The sequence below is a fragment of the Haliotis rubra genome, unplaced genomic scaffold (assembly GCF_003918875.1).
Source record: "Haliotis rubra isolate DU_JTF1 unplaced genomic scaffold, ASM391887v1 Scf9, whole genome shotgun sequence".
Lineage (NCBI taxonomy): Eukaryota > Metazoa > Mollusca > Gastropoda > Lepetellida > Haliotidae > Haliotis > Haliotis rubra.
In genome coordinates this window covers 3458570-3479671 of record NW_025767634.1, presented here as the reverse complement: position 1 = coordinate 3479671, position 21102 = coordinate 3458570, and the positions used below count along the sequence as shown (strand labels likewise).

The 21102-nt window shown below is 39.1% G+C and overlaps 1 long non-coding RNA gene across 1 annotated transcript in view; it reads left to right on the top strand.

Annotated features, from left to right (window-relative positions):
• Nucleotides 1–13157, top strand: part of LOC124263801 — a 30588-nt gene extending 17431 nt beyond the window's left edge. Inside the window, exons 2-3 of the long non-coding RNA XR_006894939.1 lie at nucleotides 972–977; nucleotides 7082–13157. This is a non-coding gene — a long non-coding RNA (uncharacterized LOC124263801). The remainder of the gene's footprint in view (nucleotides 1–971; nucleotides 978–7081) is intronic.
• Nucleotides 13158–21102: the final 7945 nt, after the last annotated feature.

Sequence of the window (21102 nt, the reverse complement as noted above, 5' to 3'; positions counted from 1 at the left end):
ATTTTGTTGACAGTCCATCATGTCGTGTACAACTAAAGAAAGTAATGGTTTATTGTTTTCAGAACAAGATTTGTGTGTTAGATTTCTTGGAAACAGACAATCAGTTAAGAAAAAAATAATACTCAGCTATCGTTGGCTTCTTTAAAGCAACCTTGGAGTGGTTGGGTGATTTAACATATTTTTAAATATCATCAGATTGCCAATCACAAAATGAAACATGACAAGCATTGTGTTCTCAACCAGCTAATGAGGCAGTGATATTAAACCTGATTGCATCTGCATTGATGTTATCAATTTTGGTTTAGGATTATTCTGATAAACATTGACACAGTTTGTACTGAGTATGTTCATTGTCTGTCTTGGATGATTGGGTAGCCTGGTGGCTGCTGTGTTCTCTTATCATGATGAGAATTGGGTTTGATTCCATGCATGGTTAGGGGCGGTGGGGTAGCCTAGTGGTTAAAGCCAGTTTTTTGTCACGCCAAAGGCCTGGGTTCCATTCCCCACATGGGTACAATGTGTGAAGCCCATTTCTGGTGTCCCCGCCATGATATTGCTGGAATATTGCTAAAAGCGGCGTTAAACTAAATTCACTCACCATGCATGGTTATAAGCTTATTCTTGCGGTGTCCAACTCAGATATTGTTTGAAGGTGAAGCCAACTTCAACACTTCTGAAATTGCATGTTTATAATCCCTTGCTTGTCCAGTTCAGAAATTGTTTGAAAGAGCAGCAAACTTTCTAACACTTCTGAAGCTGTTCTCCCACTTGTTTGTGGGTATTGATTGAGAAAAAACACTTCACCAAATAGATTTTTGTGTTCAGAAAGCAAAAACAGTTATTATGTTATAAGACTTTGGAATCCACATATAACAGGTTAACGTAGAATTGATTGTTTTTTACAAAACTATCAATCTTTAACACCAGACAGAAAATTAGATTTTGTAGAGATTGAACTTCATCCCAATTAGAATCAGGTAATATGATGTTATTGGCTCTCGATACTTTTTTCAAGCCGGGTTAACATGATCCCAGAATGTCTTTTCCAAACAACAAGTACTTGGCAATTTCCTGATCCAGAACCCGTGTGTATTTGCCAGGTCGGCAGGATAGAAAATGTTTACTTCAATAGGTCGCACTGACGTCATAGATACACCATGAGATTGCTCAATGTCTTGCCTCAGCAGTGAGCAAAACATCAGTCCGGAGATGTGGTAAAGGAATCTCAAGAGAAAGACTAATTTAGAGTCCATGTCGATTTTATGTCTGTGTCCCTCTTTGTGAAATAGCTTGTAGGTTTCCCTTCCCTTCCATCATAGTATTTGCTGGTAAATTGATGAGTAAATAGAACTTAATGGTTCTCTGTCAGTACCACAAGCTCTCTGTTCTGAAGATGGAGGGAGGAGGATGTTTGGCGAAAGATTCGAGGTAATTGAGATAAACCGTGTACAGATATCCCAGCTTCAGTATCACACATGTAAAGTCTGCCGAGGTCTTCCACCCTCCTTGACAACCTCTCAAGCTAGTCCTGAAACCTTGGAATAAAAATCAGGTTTGAAGAGACATTTGGGCGGTTACTTGATGAATCATTTAAAAACTTTGGAGTGATTTTTCAGACGGGTTATTGGTAATCTATCAAATTTCTTCATCCTGATGTTCCAAATTGATTATGGTAACTTTTCTGTATTCACTGCGTTCCACATTTCTAAAACGGTTTCATTCGTGCAGCTGTCATTAAAGTTTTATTGCCTCTTGACAAGTTGTTTTATGTTGGAAGTCGGCAGTACTATGATTGTAGTTGCAGACATCATGGAGAACCTCCTGGATGTAGTATTGACATTGTAATCACATCAGTCGGACAACTCCTCCACACTGACCTTTGCTTGTTTGCCCACTGTCACACACGTCATGCGGTCAGTTGGATTGACTTACGATCACCACATGGTGTCTGAGGAAGTGTTTAATCATTATGTGTGTCTGTCAAATTATAGCAAGGAAATCGGACAAGTTTAGGATTGTGATACAGAAATCAGGGTGAATTATGGGTAAATGTTCTGATTGTCAACAGCGAGGCTTGTGTGTTCAGTTTTATTTGTTTCACATCAATTCATTAACGATACATGCAAATAACAGGTTTGTCATTTAAATTGAGACAGTTACATTTTGTACAATGTCCAGTTGAAAGAGATTTAATCCTTCACTGTTTACTCAGTGTCAATTCTTTCTGGGTTTCATTGTATAAAGATGTCATCTTTAATATGCTTTTCCATTGTAAACTATTATATTGCTATTCTTGCAGTTATCCTGAGACGGAAATTCACAGTCCATTTTTTAAGAATAACGACTACAAATCATAGTTTATAATTATTGAGAAATTATGTCTAACCATAACATGGTTTAATACAGAGAAAGCTCTCGAATCAGTAGATTTTCAATGTTTTAGAATAATTTGAAACAGGCATGGTTCGTACATGAAAACATGTCGGTATCATTAAGGTGTTTTCTGGTTGAGTTTTGTTATCATTGATTGACATAAAAGCTTGGATATTGACATAAAAGCTTGGTTGTTGACATTAAAGCTTGGATATTGATGTGTATGATCTAGTATTGATAACATATTAAATAAACACACGCCTACACATGTGATGGCCGGACTTGACTTACACAGGAAATTCTGCTATATTACAGTTTTTCATTAAGCAGTTCCACAGATATATGATAAGATGTTAGCCAAAGACAGGAATACAGGGAAGGGGAAGTGGACGTGGGTGATAAGACGATATAAAGCAGGCATGTTTAGGCATGAGAGGTGTTACAAACCCCTTCTGTCATAACACATCAAATGAATCTGCATGGAGTGCTGGACTACATTGGTATCCTCTGTGGAACTTCCATTTCTTGTCTCTCTTGGGGGGGATGCGTATTTATAAAGTGTTTATTTTGTAAATTTGAGGATCGAAGAATCTCTTTTTAAACTGTTGTGTCTGGATGTAGGAACTTGAGACTTATATGTACCATGTAACCTGGCGCTTTGATCTTGACTCACTCTTCAAGACAAAAGTCAAATTGTGTGTAAAGCGTGTAAGATGAGGACCGAAATAGCACCTCACCAGTCCAGGGGGTACCTCCTCCTTGCCCCATCCTCTTCCCCCCTTCCTCATCTGTTTGCTCCCTCTTCAACACTGAAGCTGCCGGATTGGCAAGTTGCCAGCTGATGAACATTGGAAAGTAGTCTGACATACAGACCGTGAAACAAATATGACCAATATATCCTATGTTAGTCATCTCTTATAGTAGTTGGCAAACCTTGATTACTGCAGTTTCAGATTAAGTGAGTATCTGGGTTCCTTTTTATTGTGTTTTATTACAATAATTGAACACTTTTTTTTTTTAATATATTAGTAATATTGTTAGTAAACCTGGGAAGGAAACAGTCGATAATGAGATCTTGACATTATTTCGGAAAGACTGGCATCGATTGCTATTAGAATTCTGATGGCATATAGTGCCTGTTTATGAAAAGCCGGAAGATCAGTGCTTAAATTTGTTCCAGAATTATTGATTTTTTGTCATGGAAAACAGGTCAGTTAATCATAGGAGATAATGCCTATATTGAACAAAACCTGGATCTGGCATTTGGAAGAGGATGTACAAGAGTTACCTTTCCTTGGTGTGTCGGCCATTACACCTACAGTTTCACTGGTTGGTTTTACATATATAACTGTCGGTAAGACCAATGTCAATATGGATATTGCTTACTTATTACCAACATGTAAATACACACATATCTACCTTTCCCTATATCTAATGTTTTTGGAACACGGCTAACAATAGTGAGTGAAACAGACATAAAATATTAAGCCCAAAATGTCAACCATTACTTCTTTATTGGAAATTATTCTTCATGGCCAAAACGATAGTCTGTGGGCCTGAACTGAGCTCTTATTTCCAGCAGCATATTTAGTTAGATTCTTCTGCTCTCATCAGTGAATGAAAAATCATGACAGCCTTTGTTCGAGAAGCACTTAGTAATAAAGGTTAAATTGCTTGTAGTCATACCATCACAATGTCTACTCTGTAGTCAGTTAATTGCCATATCTAACAGCCAGATGCTATAGTTGCTGTATAGCTTTCTTTGTTAATCCTGTCTGCAGTATCTTGTACCATTAGCCTTCCTAAATGTCAGATGTCATATAGGTATACCACCAGTATCAGTCTGTACTACAACACTGCTTCGCATAAATACAGTAACTAATCCCGTGACGATGCAGTGAAGAATTGGTCTTCAGCAACCAATACGTGCTTGTTGCAAAAGGCGACTAACGGGATCGGGTGGTCAGGCTCATCACGCCAAAGATTCGGGTTTAATTCTCCCATGGGTACAATGTGTGAAGCACATTTCTGGTATCACCGCTGTGATATTGCTGGAATACTAGTATTGCTAAAAGCGGTGTGAAACTAAACTCACTTACTACTTTAAGCATGTTTCAATCCTGAGTCTCCAGCACCTAGTGACCTGTCCCAGGGATCGACATCTCCATCTGATCCTCACTTCACATGAAAGTATAATTGCATGAATGCAAATATTGTAGCTGGCAGCAACTGTTACATATGAATGAAACGTGTGAACAATGGTCCAAGATGTCACATCATTATATAAAAAAATAGGTCAATAAATGTCAGCTGGTACATTGACACAGTGGCAGTATTCAGTATGTTGGCGTATCGGATACCAGGCACCATATGATGAGATGTTTCTTATTATATGGTCTCTGATGATATTTTTTAGTGAAGAATGTATTTTGTGGGGAAATGAAAATGTCTAAATTATAAACTGTCACAAGTGGAAACTTACTGAGAATTCTAATAATCATGTTGGGTAAATAAATGCATGAAGTGATTGAAGGGACATTGGGCAGATGATGCTCAGTTATCAATCACTACTTTTATTCACTAATCAGAGTTGCATCCGGGGCGGTGGGGTAGCCTAGTGGTTAAAGCGTTGGCTCGTCACGCCGAAGACCCGGGTTCGAATCCCCACATGGGTACAATGTGTGAAGCCCATTTCTGGTGTCCCTCGCCGTGATGTTGCTGGAATATTGCTAAAAGCGGCTTAAAACCAAACTCAGTCAGTCAGAGTTGCATCCATTAGTTGCGAATGAACCCTTAGCTCATAGGTTCCAAGATCTGTTCTGGATGACTGAAACACCATCTTTGTTAATTCCTACTCATTCACGAATGAATGCTTGAATTCCCTTTGCAGAGCTACTTTTGTACAAGACTGTATTCCAAGAATAGGTTACATGGTATTGTAACTATTGTAAGAGGTTTCTACTGCACAATGGATTGTTCTGCCGTTTCAAAATATATGGGATAATCTTGACCCTCCTCAGGTCAGATGAATTCATTTTGTACAGATTTTCTTGTATCCTACCGAACACAAGATCCAAGATAGGAAATGTTGTCGATTCACTTCCTTTGAAAAAAAAACAGGGTCAAGGTCACCATTGTGTGTCCCTTGGTTGCGCCAGAAATCTATATTGGTGGTTGAATTCTGGTTCATCCCTGTTATGTTTCTAGGCTTTCAGCACCATACCCATGGTTGTTTCTTAAAAGAGGCAAATATCTACATAACATTTGTACTTCTCAGTTGGTTGTAGTCACTTTTAACTTGATAACCATGTAAGAATGTACACTGAAATGTTGCTCTGTGCGATAAACAAGATGTTTTTGTCTATAAAGTTGTATGCTTCATTATCAAGCATGATATAATTGAAATACTGTCAAAAGTGGCTTTAAACTTGCTCACTCACTCAGTTGGAAAATACAAATTTGTCTGAGATGTACAGCATATGTTCTTTCAAACAGACTTTTTCCTGTTACGTTTACAAGTCGTAGGTGGGAATCATGTAATGCAAGAAAATTAGTTTGGTCCTATGTCTAACAGTGGCAGTGCGATGGAGATAATTTTATCACATTAAATCAAAGCAGCTGCTGTGAACAAAGTGTCAGTTAACAGCTCCACTCAAACCAATGGTTATGTCAGATGTCCGTTATAGCATGTTGAGGGTATTTTTGGTGCACTCCTTCATTCTCATGGTTGAGTATGGTGACAGATATTATGGGTTGGCTTTGATGTTCTGGAACCCTTTTGAAATCTACTTGACTACTCTTGTAGGGCCTCATATTCAGCTATGTCTTGTTACAGCATTTAGAGCAGCTATACACACCTTTTCCTTTAAGGATGCGACATAGTTTGATATTTATGTTAAAATATATTTCTGAGCATCTGCCATTTCTACTGTCCTGGTGGAAGTGTCTTGGAAGAAAATAGTTGGGGATCATGAAACTTTGGGGGACATTGTTTGTAGAGTACATTTCAAACTTTCAACAAGTCCATCAACAAGGTCCTGAAACTGTTGAAATTTACATATTAGGAAAACAACTAAACTACTTATTGTGTTAGGTTGGGCAAATTACAAGACACCTTACTTGTCAGGTACATGTTGCTAGTTTGAAAGAGAAGTAATCAAAGATGATACTTGTGACATGAGATTGGATAGTTTTATTCCTTGTCCCTAGCAACAATCTTCCTGTGCTTATGAACTGTTTCTCATTTCAGGCAGCTTCAGATGAGAAAGGTGGGCTGTCCTGCTGATATTGGCTGATCAGTGGAAACAGAATGGCTGTGCTGGAACCTCAAGAAGTTGTTGGAGGCCGACCTTGGTTATTGTGATCAGTGGAAACAGGTGGAACCTCATGCAGTTGTTTGCCAGAGGCCAACCTTGGCTGTTATGTGAGAAGTTAAAACAGAATGGCTTTGCTGGAACCATAAGTTGTTGTGCCATAGGCCATCCTTTGGTAGAGTGTGATCAGTGGAAAAAGAATGGCTGAGCTAGGACCTGATGATGTTGCTGCAGACTGTCCTCATGTGTGTATGGCTCATCCTGGAACAACTAGTCTGTTCAGACAAAGCATGTAGCCATGATAAACTGCAAATCAACAGATAGAAGCTTAAATCTTGACATTAAACCTCAGGTTGTCATGGTCCCCATAGCTTGTTTGAAGTGGGGGTCATCAGGATTTGTTAATCAATGCCGTTTGGCAAGCTGTGTGACCAGTGGTGCTGTCAACAATAATATCTTCATAATTACACTGAGTGCCTGTGCATTGAAGTTCTCAACATTAAATACAGTTGAAGAAAAGATTCCTAGGAATATCAGATTTCAAGTTGGTCTCAGTCTTGAAGACGTAACTTGACACAACCTCAGAAGGACAGATTCTTGGTCTTCTTACTCAATGACAAAAGAGGATAGTTTTTCTCAGACCAGTGACACCAGATTGTGCTTCTCATTGGGCAGGACGGCCCTGGGCTTTCCTTAGTCTGGGAAATAAAGTCCTCCTCTTCATGCCATCTGTTGGGAAGAAGAGGAGGAGGAGAGTTGAACTGTTCTCCACAAGTGCATATCTGGTCCTCCTGTGAAGCTTGACTTACTGTTGTACAGGGAGATGCATTCTCAACACTCCAAGTGAGGGTTTGCGCATAGATTTTATGAGAAAATATATGTGAAACATTCAAGAGAACTTCAAGAACAAAAGACATGGTCTCTTCATGATGGAAGTGCATGCTATGGAATCATCTCACAATGCCCTGACTGTTCTGGATACCGGTTCTTGGATGTTAAGTGGTCACTGAACTAATGGACTGGATCTAACTTGCAGAGTGCTTTCCCTTGTTTTCCGATTGCCATGTCGGATCACGTTACGTCAGCTTGGGGAAATTTCAACATGTCCAATGCCACGCTCCCTCCTTGTGGAAAAATGGTTGCTAATATGTGGATGTTTGGTATATGGAGCTGCTAGCGAAACTGATGGCAAGATATACAGATGTCTAGAGTGTGTTGAAGGACACTTTATATTTGGTGCAAAGCATCATTCAAGTTGAAGATTGCTAAGCAATATGGAAGCAGGATGTCCTATGCTAAATACTAGGTTTTTTAACTTTTCAAAATTAGTAACATGGGTATGTTAGTGAATATGTACACATCATTCAGCTCCCATTGGAAAACACTTTTTTCAGTTTTAAAGTAAGAATCTGCAATTCTATTTTTCTTGAGTGTTTCTTTTTTCAGAATGAACAAATTCAGGTCGTCAAAGTCAATCCACAAAAATCAATGCCAAAATTGCCTTATGTCAACTAGTGCTAAGTAAGAAGATTTACAACCTATTTTGGAATATCAATGTAGATATCAAACCAGTTTGAACATTGCTATGGTTTCAAGTGAACTTGTTGTTTTCAAGATGAAATTGCATTGTTCATGTAAGTGACACTTTTTACCCGGAATTCTATCAAAATATCTTTCTATTTGTTCATATTCACGAACAGCCAAAATATTTAAGATGAAATCAGACGTGATGCTAATACTTGTGCCTAAATTCACAAATACTAAAATATATATATTTTATAGTTCAGGAAACTGTATTAAAATTCTTCCAGATTTCATAAGAGCACATGTATTAATTGTTCTGTGAAATGTTTCCCTGTGAATTGTCCAGCTTTGTTTCAAGGCTCTTGCAACATTCTAGATTTCACCAAAGGGAGATTACTCTCAAGACACCAGGAGATAACTCCTTATCCTCACCAAGTAACAAGGCTATTTTCTGCATAAGTGTTATTATTTGCTTAATACTCAGATCACGGATTATTATTTTATTTATACTTATGTTGGTTTTGGTTTGTTTTTTTATCTGTCTAATGTTGAATCTATGTTTCTTCATATCGGATTACTAGATAATGAGATTATAATCACCAGAGAGAAATAACTCTAACTTCATGATGGATCAAATAGGCCAAATTATTTTTGATATAAAATTGATCTCGGAATTTAATCAAAATTGTCCATTTTTTAGCTTAATAACAATTTTTATGTAGGTTTTCTTTTGATCATAGTTCAGGATACCTTAAAGTTGTAAAGTTTTATATGGGAGACAGTTCAGTCCCCTTGCAATTTATTCAAGAAACTAACACAGTTTCAGTTTTCTTATATCTAACTTATCAGCAGTTATTTAAAAAATAATAAATTATAGTTTTGTATGAACCACAGCTTTTACAGATTTTTGATTGCCAGATTCCCTGTCTGACTTGTTTATGTTTATCTGAGATTTGTGATACATTATAAGTGCTATGAATATATGTACATCAGGTGGCTCTCTATATATCACCTGTGTGATGGAATATACTATTATCTTCACAACTGTGATCACAAGTTCTGTTATTTTCATATCTGCATGCAAGTGTAATTTTCTTAACTCCGTTTAATTTCACTTTGTGTGTGTGTGATCACTCAAACGACAATAATCTCATCCGGATGTCCACAGTAAAGAAATGTTAATTTTTTATGGTTTTTACACTAGCCAGATCGATGTGTGTCCTTTAGGTTAACTAGACTAGGCAAGACAGGTTTTATATCAATCATACTCCATGACATTATGGAAGAATCGAAGGCCGATTGTGGTGCTTTGTGAACTTGTACAGAGAATTTCTATGATGTCAAGCACCAGCAAAACGCCTAATCATCAGTTTGCACAATGCATAATGTTATGTGACATACAAGCCATGTTCATGTGTGCGAGAGTGTGCCATTAATAGACTTCTGTGATACAGTTTATTCAGGATTTGCCACAGAAGGACAGCAAAGTCACGCCCAATTTATTGTGTTCTCTCTATTTACAAAAACAGATGTCTATATCTCAGAAATCTGGGAAAAAAATCAATTTTTTAAAATAAGCTAATTGTAATGGCAATGAAAATCATGAGAAGTCACCAGAACCATACACAAATTTGTAAGATTTAAAATACTTGGAGGTTGTCAGAAACCTTTTCATTGTATAGTTATCTGTTACACTTTTGATGGAGATATTGTCCAGTGTCTATTTAAATAGAATGACATATAAGATTATCCTTATCAAAATGTGTGTAGTGTATAAACCAGAAATCATACTGGTGAAAACATTAAGGGTTGGTTACATTTCAAACTGCAAAACACAGGGTCTCATTGCAATGAGTGTTAAAACTAAAATAACATTGCAGAAGAAGTTTAAAGTTCTTCAGTGTCATTGTTGAGGCCACAGAACAAAAAGATTTTTGCTTATAGCAAACTCTGAAGGGTTTTTATTTCATATTAAGTTCAAGTTTATTTCCAGTTCTGCATTTTATATGTCCATTCCAAAGATTTATTTTGTAAAGCTTTTACTAATGACAGCAATGTTTTTTTGTTATTTTTCAAATCAGGGCATTATTTTTTGCAACAGTTGTCAATGTGGGTTGTATTGTTTGGGAAATATCAGAAAATATATATTATATTTGTATATACCAACCATTTTCTTTAAATAAGTCATATAAATACAATAGCTTCTCTTTATATGGTTTTACCTATGCCCTGTAGTGAATGCAGAAAAGTGACCATAGCAGTCTGAAGATTCAGAAACACAGATTACGGATTTTTGGCTTCAGAAATGTCTATAGGTTGATGACAAAAACATACATGTCAAATGCATTATTCTATTTCAACAAAATGTGAAGTAGGTAGAGGGGAACATGAGCATAGGATTCCATGTGTTTTGAAATTTCCAAGGTTTTAATTCCACATTAATTAAATCCACTTTTAATTTTAGCAGGAAGTTTTGATAGTACATGTGGGGTGTTTTTAACATTTTATTTTTTTCTTGTTGACGGAATGTAAAGATATTCTTCTTTTCATTTTTCAGAGTCGGCAGATTCATAAACAAAGTTATAGAAAAATGTGTGGCAATATGTGACTGCAAGTGACTCTGCTATGTTTTTGTGGCTCATCCCATCCTTCCATATACCCAGTTTCTGTGACGAGCGATGAAAGATAACACAATCACAGAGTCTGTGTGTTTATATGCGAAAATGTAATATACACAATTGTGATTCCAGACAAATATTTTATACTTGTAGTTTTATAACTAATTGTCAATAATGAACAACCATGTGTATGTGTAGGGGCCAAACTGTCACTGCTAATATAAACACCACGAGGCTCACCTCACATGGCCAGAGAGCTGCCAAAATATGGAGAATTATTTCATCGAACAAATCGCATATTCAGGCACTGTGACTGCTCAAGTTATGGGGAACTGTTTCTTTAGTCTGAGGTCGATAACAAGCCTGAAATACAGAACCAGGAATGAGATTGAATGTATTCCACATATATCCTTATCATTCCACACTTTGCAAGTTGAGGCTGGAATCGGGAAGAGGTTGATGACAATAATGGTGAAGTATTGGCTGCAGGGCAGGTTCAGGGCCATTTGTGACTGCCAAGTTCCGGTTCATAAGCACATTTTTTGCTTAAAATATGTGAATATATCACAGTAACCTTTGCAAATTCAAGTTGTAAACAAATACGAGTGAAAAAGTTCAAAATCAAGCACAACAAAATTATATGTAATTATTCGATTTAGCCAGAGACCATATAATATTTATATGGTTGCTGATGTAACCTTTTCAGTTTGCCTCCCTGAATATCTTAACTCATCTTTATTTATGGATCACATACAGGCATCATCCTTATATGAATTCTACTGCAGCGAATAATGCACAAAAGTGCTGCCTCTCACTTAGTTTATCTGACCTGTATCCATGTTGTGAGCTTCTATGACAGACTCATTTTGGGCAGCACATGAAAGAATAGTTAACTGAAACAGCATTTTAAGAAGTTTTTGTAAAATGTCTGCTTGGTTTAAAGTACCCATAAGGCTGGACCCTTGGGAGTAAAATGTACACAGTACCAAATACCCAACGCGAGTAGTAATGTTTTCATCACTGGGCTGATTGTTCAGTCAATTGATCTGGAAGCCAGAGGATGAGGTTACTTTGTTAATATAACCGTTCATCATCTGATAAAACTATTCACCTAAAGAGCATTAATTTTAAATCTGCAGTAACACAGATTTACTGATTAGGTTGAAATGTTAACTATTTCTGGCAATTCTTTAAGGTTAAAATATACAACATTTAACTTGACACTGAAATAGTGTTGTCCAGGATTTAGCACGAGGATTCATCCCTATGACATTACCTGAGCAAAGACTATGAGCAGAAACAGTTTCATTTCTGGGTACAAATCGGCTCATAGGTCATGGGTATCATCCTCGATAATATAGGGTAATATTTTCCTTTCCATTATAATATACATTCTGGATCCATTTAGCACCTTGGCCAGCTCAATCTCTCGTCACGGTCATAACAGAATTTCTGTCCCTCAAAATGCCACTTTGGACAAGTTTACCATAGATTGCAGTTACAAACTGGACTAATATGAGCAAGATGTTATCTAGCCTACTCAAAACGAAGTTAAAGAACACTTGATTGTTTCCCTATGACTATAGTTAATTCACAATCTCAGATTCTTTACAGTTAAAAAGGACTCACTATTCTTTTCAAATGAGTAGAAAAATTTATCAAATCTGAAGACTGAACTGAGCAAATGTCTGCTAGAAAAAATAGTTTCCTGAGAACTAGAACAAGGGAGAGACATTGCTACCAGACATTCTGGTTGTATTTGACATGGCATGCCAAGGTGGAGATATCACTCCTTGGTTCAAGCACAACACAGTGGAAGTTGATTGGATGTCTATTTTTGGCATTCTGTCATTCCAACAAGCTGTGATGTTAAACAGGTCCAGGTGTTAATTATAACAGACAGGATATTAGTTCTCAAATAAGTTCAGGAACAGCTAATTCTTTCATATCACTATCGTTTTTCTGCCCATGATGAAATGTAGTAATGTGAAAGAATTGTCAACTTCTTTATAATACACTTGGCGCTATAATGGGAGGTGCACCAATATGCCATACAGACTTATATTGACAGGGGAATACGTGGGTTTCTCCCCATGACTTGAGCACTGGTCAGTGGGTGGTTGTAGGGGCCATGGGACATAATCATATGCAAGCTTCAGTGCAGCAAGACCATCGTTTTACACCTGTGAGTGAGTGAGTGAGTGAATGTGTGAGAGGATGCAGGCATTTCATACAGATTGTTATTAGTTTTCTGAGTGGAGAGATTGAGTGGTTTATGCAAATCATCTGTACATTTTGGTCCTCAATAAAATGTTTGTTATGAAGCAAAGTTACTGTCTTGAGTACTTTTTTCCTTGATTTAGAGATACAGATAGTGTACATGTACAGGATGTTTAGCATCAAGGACTACATTCTTGACCATGTTTGGTTTGAGTGAGTGGGTTTAGTTTTACGCCACACTCAGCAATATTCCAGCTATATATATGGTGGCGGTCTGTAATAATCAATTCTGGACAAGACAATCCAGTGATCAACAGCATGAGCATTGATCTGCGAAATTGGAAACCGATGACATGTGTCTACCAAGTCAGGGAGCCTGACCACCCAATCCCGTTAGTCGCCTCTTACGACAAGCATAGTAGCCTTTTGTGGTAAGCATGGGTTGCTGAAGACCTATTCTACCCCGGATCTTCACCCAGAGAGCGGAAGGTTGTGGGTTCGATCCCCGACCACATCATACCAAAAGACGTTAAAATATGGTACTTGTTGGTCCCTGCCTGGTGCTCGGCATTAATGGATACAACAACAAGGACTGGTCGGCTGGAGTCAGTATTCTGTGTCTGAGTGGGGCTTCACTATTCATGCTTCACTGCGGCATGGTATCTCAGTGAGCTAGCACTATAAAACCAGCTTCAGTCTGGGCTAGTACAAGCAGCCGCACATACACATACACAAGCATGCACATGCATATGAGCGAAATATTCTCAAGCACGACCTTAAACCCAAATCCACCACCACTACAAGCATAGCCGCCTTTTGTGGCAAGCATGGGTTGCTGAAGACCTATTCTACCCCGGATCTTTATGGGTCGTTTGGTTTGATCAGTCCAGGCAACTGATACTTGCACCACTATGGGTGAATATGCCTTGATATGTTCGGAATACTGTTGGACCCATGAAGATCCGGATTGATCTTCAGTAACCCATGCTTGTCATACACCGCAACTAACAGATTGGGTGGTCAGACTGCCTACTTGGTTGTCATCATATCCCAACTGTCTAGATGGATGCTCATGTTGTTGATCACTGGATTGTCTGGTCCAGTCTCCATTATTTACAGACCGCCGCCATATAGTTGGAATATTGCTAGTGTGGTATTAAACAACAAACCAACCAACCAACCAACCAATCAATCAAAATACTGTTCAAATCAATATGGTGCCACCTACTGAATTGAATGGAGCTGAAGCCATGACAACTCAGCAGTGAGGATTAGAAAACCTAGTGGTTGTAAGAGGATGGTGTAGTGAAGGTGAGCTTCAGTACTAACAGTATAGATAATCCGTAAAATATAACACTTCTACGAGCCTCCATAGGAACACCATAGCACTGATCATGATCTGTAAAATGTTTTCTGCAAGGGTGTCTTCATCCTTTATAGGGTGCAATTCCTATAAAAATGTAGTAATTAGAACAATCGAATCTGTATTCCTCCAGATTTCTGCCGCACCATCATCCGTCAATAGAAAATGACATTTCATTGGACTTGATATGAAAAGATAGGTTTGGTATTGAACCACTCTTCTATAGGCGAGAAGGAGGTGTTCTATATTGAATGGCCAATATAAAGATTATATTAATGACAGTTCTTAGGTGTTTGTCTGCCTGCAGCATCCTATCGACAAATATGGGGTCAAAGATGCACCAGACCAAGTCCTTGAAACAATATATGGATACTACCCATGCCCCTCGCACAATACAGATGCAATATATCTGAAAGAAATGGATAAACCCTTTAAGTTGGCTTTGTGTGTAAGAAGTAAGTCATTTCCAATTATGACTTTGACAGGAAGTGAGATTTACACGACATTAGCAATATTTCATCAATATCACGGTGGGGAACACCAGAAATGGGCTTCACACATTGTACCCATGTTTGGAATCGAACCTGGGTCTTCCGCGTGACGAGCGAAAGCTTTAACCACTCGGCTACCCACCGCCCCTTTACAGGAACGATAGCTCCACCAAAATATCGAAGTAAAAAACAAAAACAAAATTTTGATTTCTGCGCCAGGCAAGATATTTCCTTCAAGCGAACACGGGATGTCATCACTGGTTTTCAATACAGACATCACTATTTGCCTTTTTTTGGATTCTTTTTATGCAGCCTAGTGAAGACGTTTTATTCTCTGGCATTGTCCTTAAAGAAACCCAGGAGACAAATTTTTACAGAAGCAATCAGTGAGCTAAGCATGGCAGGGGTTAGGAAATAAATTTCTGAAAGACTCATCCACTTCCATCAGCTGACACACTTGGAACAACATGTACTAAATCCACTTCAATTCTATTCTTACTATTAGATGTACGCCGTTCCACACCTACGATTTAAAGGGGGACTAGGCTCAAGCAAATTGGTTTGTTATTTTTATTATTATTATAGAATATTTATATAGCGCACATATCCAGGCAACTAGTTCATGCTCAAGGCACTGGTATTTTTTCCCTCGACCATTGGATGTCAATCTCAACGGCACATCGTATTATCAATCTCAACTCCCTGAGGAGTATGCAACTCTTGCAGCCACTAGGCGCACCGAGTTATTGTGGCTTTATTTCATGTCATTCAAAAACTAATGTTTATGTTTTATAATGTAGTATCACAATTACTTTGCGTAAGTACAGTGTTATATGCCGATTCCCAAATTAGAAGAGCAAGTTAATGAAGGAATCTGCACGTAAAAGAATTCAATGTTTTAAAAGAAATGTTATACAATTAACAACTGTATTAAAAATACCAATGCCTACGTATCAATACAAACAAAAGACATTTATCTTTCCTAAGCTGGATTAACCCAGCTGCTCTAGGAGCCTCCACAATATTCTTGATTTCCTGTCCAAAACTAGAACACCCCTACCCTCAACTGAATCTTAAAAGTGAGTGAGTGAGTATGGTTTTACGCCACTTTTTAGCAATATTCCAGCAATATCACGGCGGGGGACACCAGAAATGAGCTTCACACATTGTACCCATGTGGGGAATCGAACCCGGGTCTTCGGCGTGACGAGCGAACGCTTTAACCACTAGGCTACCCCAACCGCCCCGAATCTTAAAAGTAACAATGTGGTACAATTAGAACGCTATGATAACACTGCCACCTAACAACAGTGTCTGTTTATACGGGGGGCTAAATGCAACGTCCAAGTCAACACAGAAGATGTGCCGCATACTGTGGCGCCTGTCGCACTTCAGACTCACTGTCCATCCTTGAAGGATTTAACATAGTGAACCACCGCTGAGCCCGTTGTTCAATTTAGTGTTAACTCTGCATTAACCACATCCAACCAGACATCTGAGAACCATCAGATAATGAGTCGTGACCACTGGTTACCAGTGACTCTATCAGCTACTGGTGCTGTATCAAACACAAGCGAAGTCTGGCCAGGTTGTGTGGTATTTTTAGATTTCCGTCAATCGGATTGGACTTACTTTAGTTCAAAGCCTGAATAATGTCGCCTTCATGCCTGCAGCGGCCCATAGCGTCTGGGATGTTTCCATGTGGTGCACGGAGCCGTTCAGTTGTACTTTTACATTGCATTTGTCAGAGGTCACTATTGTTTCATCTGACCATTATATTGCATTTGTCAGAGGTCATCCCAGTTTCCAACACATCAGGGTGTTCATGCTGTGCCATGGTTATCGTTATCATTGACGCTGCGATTACAATCGTAGGGTTTTAGTACAGTCTGTAGTTAAAACTACTATTGACATTTTATATACTCTTAAAAACCAGAAACTTGACATGCTGTTTTGGAGTTTACTTACTGAGTGCATATAACTGATTCAAACATGACATCAATGCTCAGTTACAGTAAAAGCATCACTTTACAAATTTCCAAAACATGATTATCCAGAAAGTGTTTGGTAAAACCACAGAGGGCTATTAAAGCCACTTGGTCAGAGTAAAATGTCAGTATCTGGTGTGACCACCATGAGCATCGATAACAGCTTGGCAGCGGTGACCCATAGAAGAAAGGAGATGCCGAATACTCTCTTGAGGAATGTTTTGATACACTTGCTGAATTGCTGTGTGCAGTTCTTGTAGTGTCTGAGGTGACGGATTACGCTGGCGCAAGCGTCGATCAAGAGTATCCCATAGATGTTCAGTACGGGACAAATCCGGTGATCGAGAAGGCAAAGGTAACAACTGAACATTGTATTGCTGAAGGAAAACCTGTCCAACACGTGCATCGTTAGGTCGAGCATTGTCATGCTCCAAAGATCACGTTGATGTAGGGAACGACGTGACGTTGAACTGGTCTTCTGGCAAAAAGTCTGGCTTTCCATAGCCAAAAGTCTGGCTTTCCATAGCCAGTTGCGCACTGCCTGGTCTGAGTTTTCGGAGCAGTCCAGGGATTTGGATTGTTGTGGATGATGCGGCCGTGGTGTATGAACGAAAATGTCTCAACCGGATGTAGCGATCCTGGGCGGCGGTGGTAACTCCAGGTCGACCTGACCTGGCTCTGTCATTAACACTCCCAGTACTTTTGCACTGGGTCCATAGGTTTGAGATGGTCTGTCTGGACACGCTGAAGTGCCTTGCCACAGCATGCTGCGATGTCCGTCCTTGTAAACGGCCAAGGGCGTTGTGTCGTTGAGCTTTTGAGAGTATCCCATAGATGTTCAATGGGGGACAAATCCGGTGATCGAGAAGGCCAACTGAACATTGTATTGCTGGAGGAAAACCTGTCTAACATGTGCATCGTGAGGTCGAGCATTGTCATGCCAAGGGCGTTGTGTCGTTGAGCTTCTGTCAGTCTGTTCATTCTCTTCTTTATAGTGACTTTCTAAAGCCTACAGTCATTGGCTTCATTGTGGTTTATCGGCTCTTTGACGCTCTCGGGGTTGGAGGCAAACTCGAAAGCCCACTTTGATCCCTCGATGAAACCAAAGCGGACGGGTTTTCTGCTGAAAAACGTAAAAACGTGCTCAAGACAAATGTTTGGTTCGAACCTACGATCACAGGTGTCTGGCACGCCTTGGGAACGCAGCTATCGGCAGTGAATGGCCCTCTGATAAAAGGTCATACCTTGCCGACGGTCCATCGGAGATTGGTCCATACCTGCACGAAGATCACTTTCCTGAGCTATAACAATTTGAAAATGTCTTAGATTGTATATTGTTCATGTTGGTTACCTTTAAGTTTGGCGATAAACTTATTTTTCTCGTTACAGATGCAGTCGGTCGGATAGAAAAGCCACAAAAGAAAAAAAGAAAGAAAAAAGAAAAGAAGGGACGAATATCTTTATTTTGTTTGTTAAGAAAGTGGTTAAAGCCTTCGCGATGATGAACTGCCATCCGAAAAACTTTTCAGGTTGGATCAGCGCACCGGGAACATTGGTCACTGCTTGGACGCTCAAGTCGGTGTGAGTTCGGCCACGTGGTTACTATCAACTTTTTCGACCGTTCTTCCCTATCTACAATAAAAATGGCTGCTGTCTAACTAAATCCACCCCTGAGTTTTTCTTCTTTGATAAACAGAGTACTTCAGATCAATATGGGATCATTTGGAAAATTGTGAAAGTTGTGAAAATTGTGAAAATACATCGGAAATGACAATGTATGAACTACAGTTAATGATATTTTAGATCCACATATTTCTTTTCATTCTCTGTATGTTCAACTGACAGGGACATGGTATTCCATTGCGTCTTTTTCTAAGTTTATTATTTTAACCCATTTTGATCTGTAGTGACAGGTGGTATATATTTTTGAGTAACTGACCCCACTGATTTCAAAACAATATGTATTCAGGTATAACTATTCTATTTTACCATTAGATATTGTTTCCTCTTCAGCAGATCGGTGATGTTTTAAGAGATGATAAGACACTGAAAAGTCGCAGTCTGGGCCCCGTTTCACACAACTATCGTAGCCCTACGATTGTCGTAAGTCTATGTACGACAGTCGTAGCGCAACGATAGCTTTGTGTAACGGGGCCCGTATTCTAGAAACGTTCGTAGCCCTCAGAATTCTTAACATTGATCGTAGCCCATGTGTTAAGAGTTGACCTAAGAAGTTCGTAGGGCTACGAACGTTTCGAGAATAGCTAGCCAGGTCTTTCTCATGTCATCCATATTGTATTTACCAAATCTGTATTGATAAAGTGCAGAACGTAGGGATAAGCAAGTCTGCGATGTAAATAACCCTTCTGAAAACATACATGCATGCCTTGGATAAACTCAACGTCTCAAGTCCTTCCGAAATAGGAGCTTATAAGCGATTTTCGGTAAATAGTAAAAACATTTCGCATTTTAACTTTAAGGTCTTTTTAAAAGAATATGAGACAGTTTAGAATAAGATAGTCACTTTAATGCTGTTTAAATATCTCAAAATATTTTAATGATAGCAGTAAGGAAGGGTCTATTTAAATGAGTCAGTATCACTATTGTTATCATTACAGTAAAAGGATTTCAAATCACTAAAACAAATTTTTATTGAAGAGTATCACCTGTGTGTGAGTGCCTATAGTTTTAGGCCGATTTTAGCAATATTCCAGCAGTATCACGGCGGGGGGACACCAGAAATGGGCTTCAAACAATGTACCCATGTCAGGAATCGAACCCGGGTTCTCAATGGTGAGAATGTCTGTCTCAATCCCAGTCGGTAACCAGTTTCCAATAATGACACCCGCACAAGCAGGTAATATAATAGTGAATTAGGGTTCCTTTAATGTCCAAATGTATTCCAAATTTCATGAAGTGCCACGAACCTTACTGATATCAGCTCTACTCTGAGAACACTTCACAGATATATATACCTCTGTCACTACCCATGAACATCCGGGTTACAATTGGTCTTCAGTAACCCATGCTTGTCGTAAGAGGCAACTAACGGGATCGGGTGGTCAGGCTCACTTGGTTGACACATGTCATCCTATCCCATTTGAGTAGATCCATGTTCATGGTCCAGACTCGGATTATTTACAGACCACCGCCAAACAGCTGGAATATTGCTGAGTGCGGCGTTAAACAACAACCAACCCCTGTTACACAAATACACAGTTTCGCGGTCGTACGACGTAGTCTAAATTTAACACGACATCCCAGAACGGCGGCCATGTAACGTCGACTCTCATTTGTTAAAAAGGAGTCATTTGAATATTTGGCAGGTCACCATTTCAAGGTTACTTTAAGATATGGTTGTACTTGAATTGTCACGATCGCCTATAAAATGTTATTCCTGTCCAATAATTCAATCACACGTCGCTGCGATTGACACTGTGCACAATATACACGGACTATGAGTATTTTCGTAAGAAGATCATAAAATGTGTAGAGGTTGTTGAATGCCGTGACAATGAACGATGTTGATTTATTAGGTCGAGTATTTCATGGGAAGTGTTTGACCATAAAAACGGTGTAGCGGTCGCACACGAACTTAAAAAAATATATTTTACACATTGGATACAGTTTAAACATTGTTAGATGAAATGGATCGCCATACATTCATGGATTGGTTGGTTGGTGAGCTTTTAACGCCACACTCAGAAATATGCCAGCTATATGGTGGAGGTCTGTAAATAATCGAGTCTGGACTAGACAATCCAGTGATCAACAGCATGAGCATTGATCTACGCAATTGGGATACGATGACATGTGTCAAACAAGTCAGCGAGCCTGACCACCCGATCCTGTTAGTCGCCTCTTACAACAAGCATGGGTTGAATGAAAAGACCAATTCTGACCGGGATCATCACGGGTAACATTCATGGGTATCCGTGGGGTAGTGGATAGCACGTCTGTCTGGGGGAACGTCAGTAGTTCTATACCCGCCCGCGCCATACCATTACACAGATAGTACTTGCCCTGCCTGGCATTCGTTATTAGAGAGTGAGTATGGTTGTACGCCGCTTTTAGCAATATTCCAGCAATAGCATGGCGGGGGACACCAGGAATTGGCTTCACACATTGTACCTACATTCGGTATTAAGGCGGTAAAACAAGTACTTGTCGCCTGAGAGTCAGTATATAGTCTGTCTCACAGTCCCTGAACCA